The 16872-nt window shown below is 40.4% G+C and overlaps 1 protein-coding gene across 1 annotated transcript in view; it reads left to right on the top strand.

Annotated features, from left to right (window-relative positions):
* The first annotated feature begins 2400 nt into the window (after positions 1–2400).
* LOC111869052 (neuropeptide CCHamide-1 receptor) overlaps positions 2401–16872 on the top strand; it is a 296679-nt gene continuing 282207 nt past the window's right edge. The window contains exon 1 of the mRNA XM_023860254.2: positions 2401–3109. The gene's annotated coding sequence lies outside the window, so the exon portion shown is untranslated. The remainder of the gene's footprint in view (positions 3110–16872) is intronic.

The raw sequence follows: 16872 nt of genomic DNA, 5'->3' as shown, positions 1-16872 counted from the left end.
CGATAATAATTAATCCAGCTAAAAGCACGGAAGTTTGTCTCATGAGAGCCCGAGTGAGGGAGCCACTAAATTATTCGTTACGGGACAGAGTATTTCCGGAAGCCAGCAGTTGTAAATACTTGGGAATATTTTTTTTTTCCTTTGGCACTACAGCCCCAGTGGGCCTAGGCCTACCTCCATGAACTTCTCCGTTCATTTTCGGTTTTTCTACATCTTACACATTCGGTAGGACTCCTTGGGCGGGTGATCAGCTCGTCGCAAGGCCTCTACCTGTACACAAACACAGAAGAATGCACACAAACATCCATGCCCTGAGTGGGATTTGAACCCACGATCCCGGCTTCGGAGCGAGCGAAGACAGTGCATGCCTTAGACCGCTCGGCTACCAGCAGTTGTAAATACTTGGGAATAATTTTACGGCACGATTTAAGTTGGGCTAATCAAGGTAAAAAAAAATTGGAAAGCACTTCATTTTACAATGCATATTCTCAAAAAGGGAAACAGTAACACCAAAAGTTTAGCCTACACATCATTAGTAAGTCAGATTCTTGAAAGTGGGGCGGCGTGCAGGGATCCTTACAGGGACGGACAGCTAAATGCGCTAGACCGGTTGCAAAACAGGGCAGCTAAATTTGCACATCACAGAAATGATTCGAACTGGGAAACCTTGACACAGCGCAGAAAAATAACTTGTATATATGCTCTCTTCAAAGCGTACACGGGAGAACGGGCTTGGAAGACTGTAGGTGATAGGTTACAAAAACCATGCTATCTGAGCAGGGTCGACCATGATAGGAAAATTAGGAGCAGAAAACGAAAGAGAGATAAGGGAAAATATTCCTTTGCAAATAGGACCATCCAGCTCTGGAACCAACTGCCTGCAGATATTTTAGGGACCCTATCCTAAAAATTAAATAATTTTATGAAAAGGGTTAGGAAAGTGATAAATAAGGCGAAGTGAAGGTGTGGGAGAAATCATTAAAAAGGCAATGAAGTGAAGTGAAGTGAAGTGAAGTAAAGTGAAGTGAAGTGAAGGGAAGTGAAAGTGCGAAGGGCACGTAAGTGTAGTGAAGTGGAACGAAGGGAAAGTCATGGTGAAATGTGAGTGCATCAGTTCGTGACATTATGTATTTAATTACTGTTACTGTTTAGTGTACAGTAACTTACTTTCTTATTAATATCAATTTATTTAATTGTAGTTGTAATTGTATTTGCATTGTATTCATTGCGTGTAATGTGACCGTTATTGCTTGTGTAGTTTTGTGTGCTGTGATTTGTTTGAGTGTGGTGTGTTATTTTGTGTTGTGTCTGTATTTGTGTGTTTTGTCTTATTGTAGTACCACTGCCACCGGGCAAAAACCCATTTGCAGTTTAAATAAAATAATAATACCTTTAACATCAGAAGCCTCTAATATATAATGTATAAGCGTTAGAGGCAGAATTTAATATCAGATATTCTAGGCAATGCCAAATATATGTCATATTAAAAAACGTTTAGTGTTTCGTAAAATGATTAAGAATTGTATACAAAACCAATCACGAAAACAGCAACATGTTCCAAACTATGCAGACATGCCTCAACTCCTTGCAGATTATAAACTGCTCTCGATTTCTATAAAGTTAACCTACTCAATCGTTTCTTTTTCTCTTTACTTCTCTTTTATAAATATTAGTCAACCGTGCACAAATTTATTTTCTGCTATAATTTATTTCAGGACCCGGAAAAACTCAGGCGTATAATGACTGCCCACGGGCTGGACGGTCGGGGAACTTGAGTTTGACTCCAAGCAGAGGCGAGATATTTTGTTGTCCTTCAGGGCGTCGATTCTCGGGCCTACCAAACTTCCTACTCCATGGGTGTCGGGGCCTCCCTCACCAGGAATGAAGCGGAAAGGGTGTGAAGACGACTATTCACCATTAAGAATTACTAGAGTTATACCGCCACTCCCCCGTATGTTTTCAAGACGCGGTAATTAAATAATTAAACACTTCCGACAAAGCCCATAAATGGAGCAATGTTTCTGCATAATAGAACAAAGTGGATACATTTTCCTGTCTGAAACGGGAGTCGAACCACGACTGTAGTGTCCGAGTGAACAACATACACGCCTTGGACAATACAGACACTTTTAATAGTTTCACGTTCTCTCGCTTTAGAAAACTACTGACTTAGCTCTCTTAGTACGAGAGGGCTTTGATTCTTTTTGATATAATGCTGTCAACCATTCTGTGCGTGGGAGAAAGGAACTAAAATTGTAACCACAATATCGGAATTTCAGTTGATTTCATTGAACTAGTGATATTCGAGAGAGATCGTGTGTTGTCGGATATGTTCGCAAATTGCGCGGGAGAATGAGATGTGAGCGCCGACGACTGTCTGCCTACTTGTGGGACGGGAGGTCCAGCAGCCAACGCGCAACATATACACACCGGGCACCAATGCTGTCACGACTTCATTAGTCGCAAGGTCCGACATCTCCTAGCGCGTCCGATACTTCACGACATAGTACATTACCATGAACTAGGTTCTCCAAACATACGCACAGAAACTGTTCAGTATTTAAAGGCAAACAGACGGGATAGCTCCTTATAAACTTCCAGGTACTTCACAACTATCGTAGTGTTAGTATGGTTACATTACATACAATTTTACTCTAACATAAAATGTATTTCCCCGCGTGAATTAGATTGTATGTTAGTAATCAGGCGACTGCAGATCTATATATCTAAAAACATTTATAAAAAGTATAAATTTAGTGTAATAAACATATGGGCTTCTATGTTAATGAAAATGTGTAATATTTCAAAACATGTCAATATGTCGATATCAGTGAATCTGTGAATACAAATGAGTGACATACTTAAGTCAGTTGAACGGTGTCCGAGAGTGAATATACAACATTATCTTCATAAAGTACGGTATTAAAACTTTCTTGAATAACTTTTATAAATTATTTATAAGTGAAACCGAATATCTGCTGAATAATCTGCTGATATTACGCATATCAAAGAAGATTTTAACTCCCCGAGAAAATAATCAAGAACGTGGGTAAACGGAAGAGAGCTGAACAGAAACAACGAAGAAGGACAGATATATTCTTCACATTAGGTAAGTTGCTAACGAATTAAATAATTTACTTTGTGAACTCTGTTTTATTTGTGTGACAAATTTTTCTAAGCAGTGGAACTGATCATACAAATTTGATAAATTTAAATGTATCAGAAGTGATCTGAAATATGAAGTAAAGCGTGATACCCGACTAATGTGAAAAGTTACAGTACCTTGAGACAAAGAAGTGGGACACCATGTTCATGGCACCTACAAATAAAGTATACAAGCGTAGAATCCCCCGCCGCCTTAACCCCTCTATAGAAAACTGTTCATCATTATAACATATGATACGATATGTAGGGGGTTAATAGTTTTTAGTTTTGTTTGCCGTCTGCCGATCATCAATATCAGGATTTAAAATTATTTTTTTAAATCCTTTTTAAAATTCGTCCCTGTACTATATGTTTCTGCCCACTCGGCCATAAACAGGCGCGTTGAATTTCGGCGGAACTTCTGTGCCTTCCTCAATGTGATCGGTGTTTTCGAATTTAAAATATTTTTAAATAAAGTCCATGTAAAGAAATCAGTCTTCTGGGATGTGGCGCCGTGTTTCGGCTCAAGCTGGTTCGCTCGCGGATTTCTTCTTGTCTTCTGCCCTGAAGATGGAGGCCATACGTTCCTCCGAAACGTCGGTTAACACAACTTCTACGCGGCGCCACATCCCAGAAGACTGTTTTTTTCATAGTCACCGCCGTGAAAACTTCAAATCTTATAAAGTCAGTGTAGATTCTCCTTCTATGTCACATATATTACCTCTGTAATGTGTAACAATAGGTTGTGTTAGTTTTTTTATTTGTATAGAATATATTTAAGTTGTGTATTGTTAATGCAGTTAAATGTTTAATTATTTTTTATATGCCTGCTTCTTATCAAGTGTGAAGTGTGAATGTTATGAGTGTGCTGTGGAACTGTTAGTCCTTTATATATGGGATCGGATGATGCATGGGGAAAGGTAAATGAAACTGAAAATTCTAACATAAACTGTAAGAGGATGCTAAGATACAAAATCCAGGAATTATTTATTTAAAGGGGTTCTGTCGTACCGCTGATTCACGTTAGAATGCAAGGAGGTGTAAACTAGGATAATTCTAATTCCTTGTAGCCTAAGTCCATCTAACAATATCTAAAAAGTCAGCACTTATCTCATACAAAATGCATTTAGATTCCCTTACAAAGATAAACCGGTTAATGCTGTTTAAGGAAACCATATGAAACAAGTACATTCCGTAAAATGTCGAGTTTTTTAAATGTTAAACTGATGTTACGTACATGTGAATTAAACTGTTAAGTTACTGGGTAGGTCAAGGTCCAGGCCTGTCTTACAATTTCCATTTCCTATGTACCCATGCGGTTAGTACCTATCATGAGCCAGTTTAATTCCACACATCCTTTCTTTTAAGATACATATAAATGTTTTAAAAGCCATCTCAGCATACATTATGAAGCACTGTCATACATAATGGAATACATAAAACGAACAGACAATCCCGGAATTCAGTATACGATGAGACGAGTTGAAGACACGTTATGCTCTGAACTAACTGGCTGTCACTGAGAAGAGCAAACGAGATTGTACGAAATATAGACCATAGCTGTTTCAGTGTGGGGGACCATACCAATTTCCGCCAAGCTGTTCCGGACACAACATCCCATGCTCCATGTGCAGTTTACATGGAAATATAAAGCTCTCGCCTTATCTCACATATTGTTTTCAGTAACCAACGTTTGATGGCAATGAATCTACGCAACTGAAGCGATGAAGCAGAGTTATTCTACGGAAGGTAACACTCGCAAAAATACTCAAGAAACGGCCAAACTTTTATAGGACCCGAAGGTACAATACAGTATTAACAAGATGATTAAAAGAAGATAATGGTTAGCGGTTCGATCCCTTGTCAGAAATCCTAACTATTATTTAATAAATACATAGACCGCGCCATAGCTCAAGCGGTTAGTCGCTGGCTTCCCACCACGGCGGCCTGGGTTCGATCCCGGATCTGGCCAAGTGGGATTTGTGGTGGACAAAGTGGTGGTGTGGCGGCTTTTCTCCGAGTAATTCGGTTTCCCATGCCAATCTTCACTCCACCAAATTCTCCAGCATCATAATCACCCGGGGCAGGTACAATAGGCCAATTAGTGGCCGCGTGCCGAGTGGACCCAGTTGGACTCCACCTCCCACTAAGCGAATTTATAAAAAAAAATGTAATAAATACATGGAAACTCACATGTGCTTTTATGGTGATAAAAGTGCAAAACTCAATTGGAGAAAGATTTTTAACAGGCTTGTCAATGAATATGTATATTAGAAAAACCTCAACCGGAGAAACAAATACATGTAGTAAAGAAATATGGGATTACCGAACTCTTTGAATGAAGTAATTAAGTTTTATATTTTGAACTCTCTCTACAACATTGAGCAATTATTTTTAATCTGAGGACGAATGGAACTATACCTGACAGCAGTTCGAAGATAACCTCGACAAAAATTCTATAGTTAAAAAACAAGTTACGTACGTAACAATTGTCCATAGCAACTGAACGTAGTTTATAGATAAGACAAGCTCACAAAAAACGTTATTAATTGTTAATTTGCACACAGCATCAGAAACTGTGATCGGTATTAAGACAAACATAAAATCAAAAAATCGAATCGATCTCATTAGATCCTCTAAGAACCGCTTGTGACAAAGATGAGATAGAGATTTTCATATGTTTATAAACATTACGATATGGAGGTGTAAGGACAGCAGAGGTGAGGCGCCATATGCATTTAACCGCAGCACCGGTTGAAAGTTTGGAGCAACTGCTAATACTGCATGCTCGCAGACGTTTCAGAGGTCCCGAAGTATAGCTTTTCTACAAAATCACGATTATCGTTTTTCTCGTTTGTTTTGAGGTACCGGTAAAACTGTTGTCTCTTCGCTGAGCGGAGGCACGCGGTAGCCTAGTTAGTTGAGGCACCATGCTCCAAGCCGGAAATTCGCGGGTTCGAACCCAGATTAAGTGGATTTTTTCAATTGACCTAATCCATGGAGCTTGGGTCGACTCAGCCTCTAACAGAAATGAGTATTAGGAGTCTGGGGGTAAAGGGCGGCCGGCGACAAAGGCTGACAACATAACCGCCATCTGTGAGCCGATTGTCTAGAAAATATGGGAGCCTCGACGTCTCACAACTCTATGGGCCTCCACGTTCTGTTACAGCGATATCCTTACCTTTTGCTACACTGAGCATGAAAAATAAAATTGAAGTCTTGTTCTTAATAATATCGCAACAACTCTGTCTGCGGGATTGAATTTTTTGCGGGCCGTATTTCATATAAAGTTAAAGATATTCCTGTAAGAAGGCCGTGGGGCCCATAGGCCTGTGGGACATCGAGGTTCCCACAGTATCTAGATAACTGGCTCACAGATTGCGTAAGGTTGTCAGACTTACGCGCCGGCCGCCTTTTACCCCCAAAAAGATCCCTTGTACTCATTTCTGTTATAGGGTGAGTCGACCCCAGGGCAATAGTGCGGCTGGAAGGATTAGATAAATTGAAAATTCCAATAATTTCATCGGGAATCGAACCCGTGACCATTCGGCTTGTAGCATAGTGCCTGAACCACAACGCTACCGCGTGCCCCGTAATTTATATAGTCAAGGTCTAAAAAGGAGCCGGATGGATCAGATTTTATCTGTGATAAAACATTTGGCTTGCATTCTAAGGTAATCCATTCTAATCTTGATGGGGGCGCTGCTGAGAGTAACAAGTATTTCTATGTTTTTTCCACTCCTATGCGATCACTGTGATGGCATCTTAAAACAGGCTTGAAGACTTCTTCTAAATATCCCGGCTGCGTTTCGCATGATCATTCCATAATCAATTCATAGAATATTTGTTAAAAAAGCGTCGTTAAAACCTATTAATTTGTTGATCGGAAGTTCAAATTAAACTATGATTGAATGAGAAGAATCTGACACTCTATTAGAAGCTGTCAGCTTATATTGGTCAGTTCGACCGAAGTGTTTCATGAAAACTTCAAATGCTACTTCACTGCACAGGTCACACAGTGCGTAACATTTGCTTAAATTAGCTGTATTAGGATACAGCGGGGAACAGATCCGAACAAATGTCTAGAAAAACTGAGCAAGACGGTATTAAACCTTAGGATTACCAGTCTAAGGAACTCATCATAACACTTAAGGATTAGGAATGATGATCACTGGCATTCTTTGAAAGTGGTAGAACACAGTATGATAAATATTTAGTGATACACGTGTAATTTATGAGAGAGATTTACGATCAGCATTTTATGACAAACATAATGTTATATTTTAGTATAATGAATTTCCACTGACACTTTTAAGTGCGTATATTTCTACTTGAGTCACATTTCGTGTAAAAGCGTGCCGTAAAATTACATCCAAACGTTTACACACGGAGATTACATAGTTATGAAGCAAGACAAAATAAAATCAATTTACAGCATGACAAAATTATACCTGCGGAGTTTCAAAATTATGAGCTACATCAGACAAAGTTCCATTTTACGTACCGGACTAATGAACACGCGAATAAGCTACAAACTCTTTAACTTATTAGTATATCCACTACGTAAATATAAGAAGGATGATGATGTTCGTGAATAATTCAGGACATTATGCTAAGCGAATTGCATAGTTCCCAGGATTCTACTACAGTTATCCGTTCTGTGAAACGTATGAGGGCAGAACTAGCTAAACGCGACCTTAGAATGTAAGCAAGTAATGCCACGTTCTCTTAATGAAACTGCTTAGAAAAGACTAGACTTAGCAGAAGGAAATGGGAGAGTAAAATTTAGATGAACTTGAGAGAAACGGAATTTGAGAATAAAAAGGCAGCAGAAGCTTCGAATTCTGTCACCAGAATGAGCACAGATCTCGCTACAAAAGTAAGTAAAGGTATCCCTGTAACATACCGTGAAGGCCCATAGGGTTGTGAGACGTTGAGGTTCCCATATTTTCTAGAAAATCGGCTCATAGATGGCGGTGAGGTTGTCAGCTCTACGCGCCGGCCGCCCTTTACCCCCAGGAATATTCCTGGTACACATTTCTGTTACAGGCTGAGTCGACCCCAGGGCCATAGTGCGGTTGGAAGGATTAGGTCAATTGAAAAAAAAAGTCCAATTACCTCATCGGCACTTGAACCCCCGACCTTCCGGTTTCAGCATGTCTAACCAACTACGCTACCGCGTGCCCATTGCTCACACTTTACTAGGCAAGTAATATCACTGCCTACAGTGCTCTGCAGCCAACCGGTAATACTCCATTCATCGTGGAATACGAAATGGAAACTAGAAATTTATAGGAGTAAACATAAAGGGCGGAGAAGTTCATGGAGGTAGATCTAGGCCCACTGGGGCTGTAGTGCCAAGGAAAGAAAAAAATAAAGGGACTGTTAAGCTGATTATTAGTGGTAAGTTTATAAACAAAGTAAGTATTAATAACTCTATGGCAATGCACTTTTATTTTTTAATTTGTTATTTAACTACGCCGTCAATGTTGGCTCTATACACAGTGGAGCATGAAATGATCCCGTCTTTAATCTATTAATAAAATCTATACTTCAATTACAATTGTTTTGAAAGAAGGCGCCCATCGCGTTTCAAAATTGTGTGTGACCACAACGCTTCGTTTCGGTAAACAACACTGATTATATGCATTGTTCTACAGAGTCAAGTATGAAAGAGGCCGCGCCATAGCTCAAGGGGTTAGTCGCTGGCTTCCCACCGCGGCGTTCCGGGTTCCATCCCGGGGTCTGGTCAAGTGGGATTTGTGGTGGACAAAGTGGCGCTGGGGGAGGTTTTCTCAGAGTACTTTGGTTTCCCCTGCCAATCATCATTCCACCAGTTGCTCCACAATCACCCTCACCTATCATCTGGGCCTGGTACAATAGGCCAGAAGTGGCCGCAGTACAAGGGACTTAGTCCCACCCCACTAGCAATAAAAAAAGGTATGAAATATCAGAAATGTCTTAATGTGGTCGGTATCGAAGTTGTGGCTTGGACCAAGTTCGTCTGAAAACAAATGAGGTGTGTTAGATATGACCCAACTTTCTAGGCACAGTCTGTTATACTATACAAAAGGTAAACCCTCCATAGCAAGGAAGATATGAATATTTGCTCTTTATTCTAACTCTTTGATGTGCGATGGGAGATAAAACCTCCTGTAGTTATTATGAGGCTGTAGAGTGTAAGGCTGACACGGGAGCATTGTGGATCGAAAGTGGCCATTAAACAGTACAAGGATGATAATTGTTACTTATATTCACTGTGACAGATAAGGCAGACACCGCAGTTAAGAGAAAATGTTTCATGAGAACACAAAGAAAATGAGTCTCAGTAATAAACTTAAGTATAAGCATACATATCTAACTTCTGAAATTCTATATCTCACTGCTGGGGAGTAAATAACTCAGTTTTTTATTCATTTAAGCTGACTTAACAACAGAAAGGCCAACTGTAAAATAAGCAGAGACATACAAGGAAAGAAACAAAACAAACACAGACATAAAAGCAAAAGCTACAACCCCAGCCCATCATACTAGCCAAGATCTCATTTTTGACAATACTACGCGACTTTTACAAAACATGCAATTCTTTGTTAAGTAATGTCTTAAGCATCCCATTTTCTTCACCCTCGTTAGATATCTACAATTTCCTAATTTTTTAGACGTATCAATTCCTTTCTTCCCTCAAATTGAGAGACTACAATTTAGACCCATAAAAGGAAACAGGCAGAAATAGTTAGGTATATCTACATCTATCTGGAAAGTTTTGAAATGTGGTGTTGGAGAAGGATGGAGAAGATCAGTTGGACCGATTATGTGAGAAATGAAGAAGTGTTATTTAGAGTCAGTGAGCAGAGGAATATCCTACACGAAATAAGAAAACGGAAGGCTAATTGGATTGGTCATGTTTTACGCAGCAACTGTCTTCTAAAAGAAGTTATCGAAGGAAAGATAGAGGGGCGGATAGAAGTGACAAGAAGACGAGGAAGAAGACGTAAGAAGATGCTGGATGACCTTGGGGACAGAAGAGGATACTGTCATTTGAGGGAGAAAGCTCTAGATCGCATTAAATGGATGAATTGTTTTGGAAGAGACTGTGGACCTGTCGTCTTGACAGATTACTGATGATGATGATGATCTACAACGTCGACATTTTGGAAAATATGTTGGATGACAGAGAGTTTTGGAACTGAATAGTAAATATTTCCAGAATGTATTGTTCTACCAATGTCATGTACATTTACTACTGTCATTCTCACTCCAGATTTTCGTCATATAGCTAATGACAGGTGTCACTGAAACAGTCATTGTTGCGAAAAGTATACTTGGCATCTCCGTTAATATTATTTATTATCATAAAATGGTGGCTTCGACAGATTCAGAGAACAGATCAAGCGTTTCGAAAAGTAAAGTAAAGCTATCCCTGTAACAGGCCGTGGAGGCCCATAGGGTTGTGAGACGTTGAGGTTCCCACATTTTCTAGACAATCGGCTCACAGATGGCGGCAAGGTTGTCAGCCTTACGCACCGGCCGTCTTTACCCCAAACAATATTCCAAGAATATTCCTGGTATTCATTTCTGTTAGAGGATGAGTGAACCCCAGGGCCAGAGCGCGGCCGGAAGGATTGGGTCAATTAAAAAATATCAAATGACCTCATCGGGACTTGAACCAGCGACCTTCCAGCTTGTAGCATAGTGCCTCAACCAACTACGCTACCGCGTGTCCCTTATCAAGCGTTTCTAACGAAATTTAATCAAAATCAAAAGGAGTCCGATTCTTACTATGATGGGAAGATCCATTCTAGATGTAAATAACTTCACACTCAGTTTTAGGACAGTCTGACACGAGCAGCTGTTCATTATTTTCCTTGCATTATTCATAACCACTTACATTCTTGGTTTTATAAGTATAGCTGAATTGGATCATTGTTGTCAATAAAATTCACAAATTTCTTCTCATTACAAAAAAAAATTGTAAATAGAAAGTTTTTATAATTGCATTTAATGAAGTTCTTCGGCTGAAAATATTTCACTTCAGATTCCAGTGTCATTACTGAATCGTACAGAAGATAAATCGTGCATCCTCCGCAAGAAATAGTTGAAGGTTTCGTAACTTTGGATGATTTATGTTACATTCCGTAAGGATATTTCTCATTCCAAAATGTTTTATGGAGTTTAATTAAATTCGGAATTGAATATTATCATGAAAACGGTAAAATGCTACCTTCTGGGATGCGACGCCATGTTTTCCGGCGTTAAGTTCACTGAAGTTTCGGAGCAAAATACTGCCTTCATCTTCAGGATATAATTATAATCAACGGAAGAAACAAGGAGCACGTAGAGTAAATCCAAACATAACAAAAATATTTCAAGCGAATTTTATTTATATTCTCACTTATTATAAATCCAGTTTTTCACATCTGCATTGATTCTTGGTTTATTAACGAGGCCTCACAACCGCATACTTCACGGTATCGAACTATTAGATGCTTATAAATTATTAACGGGAAAAGGAACGGAAGTGTTCGTGACATTTAAGGCGAGATGTTGACTACTGGAAAGCCACGACATATGTAGGCCAGGATATTCGTTCTCTAGGTCGAGAACCGGTCTCAAGAAATTCTGAATAAAAAACATGACTAATATTCAATCAACTTAGACGTTCGACCCCAAAACAGAAGGAGTCACACTTCATTTTCCAATCCTTGGTGTCAATTTCTGCTGTGAACGGTAAGGCAATGCTGTAACAATAAATCGCCAGTCAGTTTTCCATTGCGTTAGTCTCACGTACATCACAGCCCTGTTCCTGTTTAAGCATCAGCACGACCTGCATCAGTTCGGTTTTATTACGCAGCCTGCCTTGGCCGTAATACATTTCATTTTGAGTTCGTAAAATTCTGACATCGACTTCTAGAAAAAGCGTTCTTGACTGAATAATCATACAGTGTCAAGCAGCTCACGTTCTTACAGAGCAAGGTGCCCTAGCTTGGGTTGCTTACTTCCCTTATCCAGGTCGACCGATGTGACAGGGATATATCGCCTCTGACTAGCAATGAATAAGGAGTTGGGATAGTGTAGTCGGTATAGCGACTGGCTAGAGGCTAGACTACAGAGGGGTTGGAGTTCGAGTCCCGTTAGGATCAAGAATTTTCTCTTCTCCACGCCGTCCAGACCGGTTCTTATCCAATGGGTACCAGGGGCTATTTCCCGGAGATAAAGCGGCCGGGGCTTGAAGATGACCACTCACCTCCAGCTAATACCGAGGTAAAGGAAATGTGGATTTATATATCCACTCCCCCATACGCCTTCATGGCGTAGTGCTTAATTAGTTAAACACAGGGAGAACTTCACCTTTTACTTAGCAATGAATATGCATTAATATAATGCTACTACGCTCCCTTCCACCCAGACAAAAATGTTCTTTGAACCTCACTTTAATATTAAGCCTTTAATGATGCTGTAAATCGTACAAATAATGAGCATTATAGTACTTCTTGGAGATTCTAAAGGGTTCTGACGATGGCGGATGTCACACTGGGGTTTTGGACTTTTTCCATTGTCCGGAATTCTAGGTAATAGAGAACACGACGTTTCGGAAAGTGGACCTGTTTCCGTCTTCAGGTGAGAAAGGAAGACACCTACTCAGTTGGGCCCCTTAGAAAAAGCTGTCCAGTGATTGAGATTAGCTCTTTCTAAGGGGCTCAACTGAGTAGGTGCCTTCCTTTATCACCTGAAGACGGAAACAGATCCAGTTTCCGAAACGTCGTGTCCTCTATTACCTAAAATTCCGGACGAAGGGAAAAGTAAAAAAAAAAACAGTAATTCTGGATTATACTTCATATGTGACATTTAGGAAATAAATTGCTGCTGGGCCGCTCTAGCACAGTTTTTCTTGGTTTCGGGCCCCGTCTGGACCCATGACTAAAATTTGTCCTTTCTAGACTTCTACGTGTTTTGAAACGGGACCTCCTCTTTGACGAGAAGAGGTGTTCTGACTGCTACTGATCACTCTCCCTCATTCTCTACACCTGACTGGTAAATTTCTGCTGACCCTCGTCAGCAAAAGTGATTCTTGGTTCCGAGTCCTACGGGACTCACGACCATATTTTACAATCTAAAGGCTCTGGGATCCTCCAGACCGGTTCTGTTGCACATCCACGCACATACTCAACTCGGTGTAAACTGATGTAAGTGGAGGCTATACAATTGTCTCATTTCAAACTACAGTACTGCATACGGCTTCAGCACTTCGATGCTGGGAAATTCAGCATTAGCCTCTACACATGGCAAGTAGAAATGTTATAAGACAAAATATCACAACGAATATGTGTAGCCGACAAGACGTTTCCGATTCAACAAACCAGAATAACCCGAAGAGATAAACCATCAGCACCACAATAGAACCACAGTCAAGTCAAATCCACAACAGAACAGAACAAGAATGTGCCGCTCTTGTAGACCCAGAGAGATCGGGACATGTTCACGACCCCTTTATATTGTTAAGCAAATGAGTTATATTTATAAAAATTCAGGCATTAGACCAAAAATTTTCACTGAAAAACATAAAAATTCCCCAAAATCAACACATCCTAAAAGAATCCAAACATAAACTACATGAATACGTAATGATTTTACATGTCATTATTCTATATACACATATCTGACATATAAATCTAGTTCGTAGTTCGTAGGGTACTAAACGTAACTCCATCAGTTTGCTCCCGTCTGTTATATTGTTGCTAGGATACTGTGATGAGTTTCGTAATGAAAAATCTTCCTATGTCCACCCGGAGTTGGGGTCAGAGACTGTAGATTTCCAGAGCCATCACAGAGTGAAGAGTGCTCATAGGTCCAGTGGGGCTCGGAAACAAGAATCACTTTGCTGGCTAGGGCTTGCAGTCAGTCCGAATGTCCACTTAACTTACTCAGAAATGGTATAACCTGACAAGCCTATACATATATCCCCACGGTGATAAATATTGCAGTCCTGGTTGATGGCAATACCTGTTCAAAAAACTGAAGTAATAAGTAAAAATTTAATTAATTTGAACACAGAATATTTTAGGAAAAAACGGGGGCGAATAAAGAGCACTTTCGTAAGTATATTGTATATGGACCTAAAGGCGTTGAACCTTGGCCTGTCAGTCCTGAGAAGGCATTCAAGCGAGCATTTCACTGACGTAAGCAATTCCATGTTTATTGTAGAAGATAAATACGTATATTCATAAAAAGTGCAGGTTTATACAAGTCACTCTCCTTGACACAACATACAAGTTTATTTTCCCCCTTTTATTTCGAGCTTGAGCCGTTACGTGTTTACTGTTTTAAGATGTTTACTGGCATATACTGCATATATACTATATTTACTGCATGTTTTGTGGAGATTTGTTTATAGAATATTTGTTGCTTTTTTTTGTGTAATTCTTTACCAAGACTTAGTTCACTTTAGAGTCTGACACAGGTCTGTTTAAAGTACTTTTATACTGGGTTTGTATATGGTTAAATGACCTGAATATTATCAAGGCACATACAGCTACAAATGCTGACAAGCCTTCAGAGATTCACTCAGCACAAGATTTAGTACCAAATGAAGAATGTGAATAGGGGGATATTTGAACCTAAGAAAAAGAAATGGACAGAAGAACATATAAATTACACAATACAAAAATTTAGATCATGTACTCTTCACCCAATAATATTAGGCGCATTAAATAAGAAAAATGAACTGTAGGGGGCTCCCATATTTTCTAGACAATCAGCTCAAAGAAGGGGATGGGACTGTCAGCCTTACGCTCCGGCCGTCCTTTACCCCCAGGAAGATTCCTGGTACTCATTTCTGTCAGAGGTTGAGTCGAACCCAGAGCCATAGTGCGGCTGGAAGGTTTTTGTCAATTAAATAATCTAATGACCTCATTGGGAATCGAATCCGCGATTTCCCCGTCTGTAGCACAGTGCTTCAAACAACCTCGTGCCCCGAAATGAATCGGTTTCTGTTCCAGTACTGGGGTTTTTTTTTTTGAACAAGGTGAATAAACATCAGGTTCCATAACATAGAATTTGCTGACCACGTGAATAAATATGAAAGCCCTTTTACGCGGAGTTATTAGACGTCTGTAGCAGTTGAATTATCTTGTCATCAGCTACTGAACTTGAAACATAAACACTTACAATTCGCTGACTTACATACGATTTCTGAAACCATGTTTGTTTTACTTCAGCTGCCGGAAGTGTACAGAAGCAAATTTCTTACTACAGTGCACGACTCAGCAAAGATGGGGTTAAGTATATGAAGCAAATATATTTACTCTAAGGCCGGTCACGGTGGCCGAGCGGTCTAAGGCATGTACTGTCTTCGCTCGCTTGGAAACCGGGATCGTGGGTTCGAATCGCACTGAGGACATGGATGTTAAGTTTGTGTGTGTGCGTTTTTCTGTGTTTGTGTACAGGCAGAGGCCTTGCGACGAGCTGATCACCCGCCCAATGAGCCCTAGCGAATGTGTAAGATCTAGAAAAACCGAAGTGAAAGGAGAAGTTCATGGAGGTATGCCACTGGAGGAGGCCCACTGGGACTGTAGTGCCAAGGAAAAAAAAACATTTACTCTAAACCAAATAGCTATAAAAACTAATTACCGTATTTTAAAAATTAACAGTGAAAATAACACATAACATGCATGGTTTAGAGTCGTTACAGCCGTAGAGGTATCACTGTAACAGGCCGTGGAAGCCCATAGCTTTGTGAGATCTCAAGGCTCCCACATTTTCTAGACTCGGCTAACAGATCGCGGTAAGGTTGTCAGTCTTACGCGCCGGTCACTTTCTACACCCCAGGAAGATTTCTGGTACTCATTTCTGTTAGAGGCTGAGTCGACCCCAGGGCCATAGTGCGGCTGGACGGATTACGTTGATTGAAAAATCCAGTTACCTCATCGGGAATTGAAACCGCGACCTTCCGGCTTGTAGCCTAGAGCCTCAATCAACTACGGTACCGCGTGCCCCCTCTCACAGCGGTGGTTATGAAGAGTTCTACCATCTGGGATATAAAGCCGTGTACTGTGTTAAACGTCAACCGGGGTTTCGTGGGAACATAACATTTTCTTTTTCAGCTTGTTATGCTTTCCACCTCCTCCATGTTGGTATTTTCCACACTACTCTTCCACTCTCAAGATGGAGGCGATATCTTCCTCCGAAACGTCGGGTGACTTTCAGTGGACTATACAGTGTTATATCCCAAAATTTAGAAGTATTCATCCTAGATTATATTTGCATTCTCCGGTATGCAGAGCCGGACAAACTGTTTCATGTTTATGTACAAAGCTTTACAAAGGCACTGTCAGAATTTTGTAAAATTCGGAAATTCTACAAAATTCCAGCAGTGCCATGAGGCGGTGAATACTGGTCTTCAGTTAAACAGCAGCTCCAACAGATGAAATTTTCTGGCTACAGAAGAAGAGACAAGTAAACATGGAGATTAGACAACTAAACATATTTAACTAGAAAGAAAAGTGAAAAGATGCCAAAATAATTATTTAGAACATATTGTGACACGTTGACCCCTACCTCCCCAGCTGCACGTAGCAGTAACGTAGCGTTCGCGTAATAGGCGAGTAATTACCCCGCATCCTGGTAGCTATGCAACGCGCAACGCGCGGTGACGTCACGAGCGGAGCCGAAGTGAGCCGAGCGGAGCCGACGTTAGCCGAGTCCCCGCGACCTTGAAGCTATGCAAAGCGA

This window comes from Cryptotermes secundus, unplaced genomic scaffold, assembly GCF_002891405.2.
Source record: "Cryptotermes secundus unplaced genomic scaffold, Csec_1.0 scaffold70, whole genome shotgun sequence".
NCBI classification, from domain to species: domain Eukaryota; kingdom Metazoa; phylum Arthropoda; class Insecta; order Blattodea; family Kalotermitidae; genus Cryptotermes; species Cryptotermes secundus.
The sequence above is the reverse complement of the archived record's forward strand: the minus strand, read 5'-3'. Positions and strand labels throughout refer to the sequence as shown.